This window comes from Gorilla gorilla, chromosome 10 (assembly GCF_029281585.2).
Source record: "Gorilla gorilla gorilla isolate KB3781 chromosome 10, NHGRI_mGorGor1-v2.1_pri, whole genome shotgun sequence".
Taxonomy (NCBI): Eukaryota; Metazoa; Chordata; class Mammalia; order Primates; family Hominidae; genus Gorilla; species Gorilla gorilla.
In genome coordinates this window covers 128,953,287-128,959,286 of record NC_073234.2, presented here as the reverse complement: position 1 = coordinate 128,959,286, position 6,000 = coordinate 128,953,287, and positions in this window count along the sequence as shown.

Below are 6,000 nucleotides of genomic sequence, written 5' to 3'. Positions count from 1 at the left end.
GCATTGGTCTGCCATTGGCTGAAGCTGTTTGCCCAGCCAGCCTGCTCCCATCACCAGAAAGAAACTCCTTGGGCAAAGAGTAAACCTCCTGCCCCAAGTAGAAGCAAAGACCCTGACAGTGTCTGCTGTAAGTGCTCAATAGACGTTCATTGAATGAATGAATGAATGAATGAATGAATGATATTCTGTGTGCCTGACACTGTGCTGGTGGAATGTAGAGATAACTTAGAGCCCTTGAAGAGCTCATGACAGCAGGGAAGACTGATACACACACACACACACACACACACACACACACACACACACACAACTAATTATAATGAAATATGCAAGTATAAATGCTCCTGGAAACTGTTGCCTATTTTTAGTTACAGTCAGCCCAGAACACCTTCCTGGAAATTAGTGTTATCACTATGTTTCCCAAAGTGCATTTTAGGGAACTCTCCTCCCAGGACATGCTCTGAGCTGGGGAAATGCTCTGTGGCCAATCACAGGTGGAATTCTATATATTCTGTTCACAACAGCCAGGACCCACGGATCAATTACTCTTTGACCCCAGAATTTGCCAAACATATTTGACAAATTTATCCTCCAAGGTTCAAATTAAGTCCAGCAAAACTGGGTCAAGCAGTTCACTAGAATCTCCACTCTTCTGAGCTGGAGAAGATTACATGCAATGTTGTCCATGAAACCTTCTGCAATGGTGGAAGTGTTCTGAACCTGTGCTATCCAATATGGTAGCCACCATGGCTCTTGAGCACTTGGAATGTGGCTAGTATGACTGAGGAATGAATTTTTAATTTTAATTAATTTAACTTAATTAAATGCTATTATCTACCTAATTAGGCAGCATAGTTGCACCATCTAATTTTTGCCTATTACCCGGGTTCCCTGTTGAGCTTGTACCAACTGAGCATGGTGACTGGCACAGAATGACCCTTCTGTAAATCACAGTCTTCCTACAATATTGGCTGCCATTTATTGAGCACTTGCTATATGCCAGACACTAATAGCTTGATTTAATCCTCCAATAGCCTAAGGAGTTCAGTGCTATTGTTATCAAATCCATTTTCCAGATGAAGTGGAGGCATGGGGGCATTAAGTGACTTGTTCTAGCTCCGAAAACTAAGAAGTGATGGATCCAGGGATTGTGCCTGGGGGTGTCTGACTCCACACTCCCTTTCTTAATCCCGGTAGTGCACCCATATGCCAAGACTGGCTTCCAGGACAATCTCAGAAACAGCCCTGGGATGAGAGGTGAGACCCCCTCTACCTCCTTCTTTGATGGGGCACTTTCCAGATAAAAGGTATTTTTCTCCACCATTAAGTGCCTGCTGAGTATGCACTGAGCATGGGGCTAGACACTGGGGAGGTAGGGAGCTGTGGAAGTCACAGATGCACCCCTTGGGGAGCTCCCCATCTACTAGGGGGCAGCAGCCAAGTAAGCAATTACCCACAACAGAGCAATATAAGAGTCCAGGGAGGAACAATCTCCTGCCTCCCCCACCATCACCCCTGCCTGGTCTGGCCCAGCCCAGAGCCTCCTCCTCTTCCTCACAAAGAAGCCCAGGAGGCCCCGCCCGAGCCCCTCCCCCAACAGTGGTGTGTTGTGCCCAGCAACTGAGGGTACATGATCCCGTACCTTTCATCCCTTGCCGAGTTCAGATAAATATCCCCCTCCTTTCCCTCTACAGCTGAAAGTCGTCAGGTCTAGCTAGGGTTTCTCCCACTTATGCAGCTCATGAATATTTAACAGCATCTGCCGTGGAGGCGATAAAGCCCTACCAATCCTTGACAAATATGGCCTAATCTTTTCAATTTCGGGGTGCAAATATGCCTTCTGAGTCCTGTTTGTCACCTAGATTAATGGCCCAGGGTCCCATAATCCTTTGGTGCTAATTCAAGTGGTGGCCGGCCGGCGTGGGCCTGCCAGGGGGATGCTGGGACGCACACAGGCACACACGTACACGCACACACACAAGAAGGAGTGATTAATCACGTGAAGATTACTTGTACTGTGTGCGTGTGTGTGTGTGTGTTGAGTGTGGCCACTGCATGTAGCATTTGTATATATATAGGCCTGTATGGGCAGCCTGTGTCTTTGTGTACCTCGACTCTGTGTTTACAAGTGTTTGGGTGCATGTGTCCAGGTGACTTCTGTATGGTCTGTGTCTGTGTGTGTTCCTTTGTATGAGTGCATGTGTGCGTGCATACATGTAGAGTGGAAATACTGTGTGTGTGTGTTTCTATGGGGGGAGGAGCATGTAAACCAGCTGAACACTGATGGCTTCACCCTTGTACAGGTGGTGATGGAGAGGAAGGAGATGGTAGTCACAGGTGGGAAGACATAAGAAAATATTGCCTACAGGGGAAAACTTCTCTAGAATATGTTTCTGGTGGGTCTGAAAAGCAACCACACATCCCCCATCCTCTGGGGCCATTTTCATTTCAAATATTTTATGGTGCTGTCCCTATAAGAGACATATGATCAGATATGTATACGGAGTATCTGGAGTTTACAATCCAGTAGAGAAAAATAAGTGTGTGTGTGTGTGTATGTGTGTGTGTGCGTGCATGTGCGTGCGCGTGCATACTTGTGCGCATGTGTGTGTATGCAAGTGTGTGTGCACGTGCATGTCGTTTTAGTGTCTTCATACACTGCTCTAGTGCAGACAGAGATCCACAGCAGTTTATCTGCTTCCCTCTCTCTCTCCCAGCAAACCTTCAATATTTCACCAAAATGAAAGACTAAGACCTTGTGGATCCAGCCTCTGTTGATGTCCTTACCACCTGGTTCACTTCTCTCCCAGATCCATTCTCAGAGGAGCCCAGCAGGAGCTGGGGATGTGAGTGTGAGATCTCTCCCTATAGCCCAGTTGACCCACAAGGAAAGACCAAAATCCTTAATCTTTTCCCCTTTTCTTCCCATCACTAGCATCTGCACCACTCACCTATAAGAGCAGTCACCCAGGTAAGTGGCCAGGGGAGGGGGGAGGGGCAGCCTCACCCAAGATGGGACTGGGAAGGAGGGAGTGCAGTGAGGGGTGCAAGGAGCTTGGACCAAAACTGGGACCGATGTAGAATGTCCACTCTCACCACGTAAGACGACTCCATCATGTCAAACAACCCTGTGTTCAAATGTAAAGAAAGGCCAGGCATGCTAACTCATGCCTGTAATCCCAGTGCTTTGGGAGGCTGAGGCAGGAGGATCACTTGAGCCCAGGAGTTCAAGATCAGCCTGAAAAATATAGCAAGATCATATCCCTACAAAAAAATTTTTTTAATTAGCCAGGCATGGTGATGTGCACCTGCAGTCCCAGCTCCAGCCTGGGAAACAGACTGAGACCCTGCCAAAAAAAAAAAAAAGGTGGAGACAAAAATGCCCCCAGCTCAAGACAGCTCAAGACAGACCCAGGTGCCTTCCATTCAATTCTTGAGCAAATATTTCCCTAGCACCAACTATGTGTGCCTCTGTGCACAACATGGCTGCACGTCCATGGCATTTTTACCTGGCCCATTCTGTGCTGAGGATACTGACATGGAGAAGAGAACCTGTTGCACTGAGACCTAAAATAGAGCATGCCAAGGACTGTGGTGGGGAAAGTGGGGAATTACGTGGGAGTACCCAGCCTTCAGCAGAAACAACAAGGGCTGAGTTTATATTTTTGCAAAAGAACACAGCTTTGCGAACAAATTTACCAATCCCACCAAGATGTAGGACATAGAAGGCATAGCTTAGTGGTTGGCAGCGTTCACACTGGAGTCAAACAGGACTATGTGTAACTCTTTCCTCTGACACTTAGAAGTTATGTAACCTTGAACAAGTCATTTCTGTGTCCTGTCACTCAGTTTCCACAGATGTAGCTGGGGACATCGAGCAAGACGGTCACTCCCTGTGGCATGGCGTGAGGATTGCATGCCCTGCACATGCTATGTGCTCGAGACAGTTAGCAGTTGTGGTTGTTGTCATTGTTATTACCTGCAGCCCCTGCTGCTGATGTTTCCATCCCCACTTTACTCCCACCTTTCCCAAGGCTAGAGAAAGTTTCAATAGTGCCAGCTTAAGGAACTTGATCCACAAACGTTCTTCCTGCAACCTAGCCAGTGGGAAAAAGAGACCATTTCAAGACCCCTCTCCCTTTTGTAAGGAAAGTTCCGATCACTGGTCCTAATTTTGGTCCAAGCTCTTTGCACCCTACACCACTTCACTCCTTCCTTCCCAGCCCCATCCTGGGTGAGGCTGCCCCTCCCCACTCCTCCGGCCACTTACCTGGCTCGGTGCCCTCACTGGTGAGTGGTGCAGATGCTAGTGATGGGAAGAAAAGGGGAAAGGGTGAAGAATTTTGGTCTTTCCTGGTGGCTCAACTGGGCTATAGGGAGAAATCTCATGCTCACATCCCCAGCTCCTGCTGGACTCCTCTGAGAATAGATCTGGGAGAGAAGTGAACCAGGTGGTAAGGACATCAACAGAGGCCAGATCCACATGGTCGTAGTCTTTTGTTTTGGTGAAATATTGAAGGTTTGCTGAGGGGTGGGGAGGAAGATTGCAAAGCGGATAAACCACTGTGGATCTCTGTCTGCGCTAGGGCAGTATATGAAGGCACTGATACAGGAAAGCCTTTTCACAGGAAAATGCAGAAACAGGAACCAGCATCCCCACCATCTGGAGACCTACCTCCCAGGCATGGCTGTCTCCAATCATTCTGGCATATTTCCCCAGCACAACCAGGTCCTTCCCTCCACCATTATCCAGCCCATCCTACAGAGGAGGCCCCAGCTCTGAGGATGCAGGTGTTCAGGGGCTCAAGAAATGACCAGAACTGCATTGACCAATGGTCACCTCTCTCTGAACTGGGAAAAATCACCTTGTTCTAAAGTAAGAGGAATCCAGGGCAACACTGTAAAGAATTAGGGTTAGGTGTGCATTTCTCAGCCTTTTCATAACACAAAATCCTCCTCCCCCCCCTCCCCAAGAATCTAAGAATGCCCACCCATTGACAGCTGAGAATTTCTGCCCTTCCATCTATGCATCCCCACAAACCAAGGAGATTCTGTTCATCTTTCTACTCCATAGTTTGTGTAAGGAAAACAACAGGCTCAGCTGTTTTTCCAAATGCTACTAATTTTTCAAATGACATCTACTCCTCTCTGGGAGTCTCTCACTAGCAACCAATCCATCCACACCTGAATCAACAACCTCTGTATTTGCTTATTATTTCCTGGAAGACAGAGACCAAGGCCTGGGGAACTCTGTGGGACACTCAGGGCATCTGCCCTGGCCTTTTTTTAGGACACTGTAATGAATATGCTAAAGCAGCCAGAACATTTAAGCAATTGCTGACTATTACTGAGGGCAGCTGCGGTGTTTCTGGAGTTGAGTACAGTGGTTGTGGTAAGCAGCCTTATAAGGTGGCTGCCTTAAGATGGCCCCAAAGTTCCCTACTTTCCAGTATTCATTCCCTTGTGTAGTTCCCATCCCTTGAAAGTGGGCTGGACCTAGTAACTCACTTCTAATGAAGACACTATGGCAAAGGAAATGGGATGTCACCTCTAAGATTCAGTTGGAAAAAGGTTATGACTTGTTTGCTCCCTCTCTGAGATCCCTGGCTTTAAGAGAAGCAAGCTGCCATATTGTGGGCAGCCCTAGAAAAGGCCCCTGAGGCAAGGAACAATGTCTCCAGCCAAAAGCTGGTAAGAACCTGAAACCTGCCAACAGCCCCATGAGCAAGCTTGGAAGCAGAGCTTCCCCCAGTGACCCTTGAAATGACTGCTGCCCGGGCTGACACCTTGACTGGAGCCTATGAGAGTCCCTGAGCCAGAGGCCCAAGCTAAGCTGCTCCTGATTCCTGACCCACAGAAACTGTGAGGTAATAAATGTTTATTCTTTACAGCCATTGAGTTTGTGGTCATCTGTTATACAGAAATAGATAACTAATACAATGATTAAGCATGGCTTGGGTTCAAATCCTGGGCTCTGCTGCTTCCTACCTGTGTAACCTT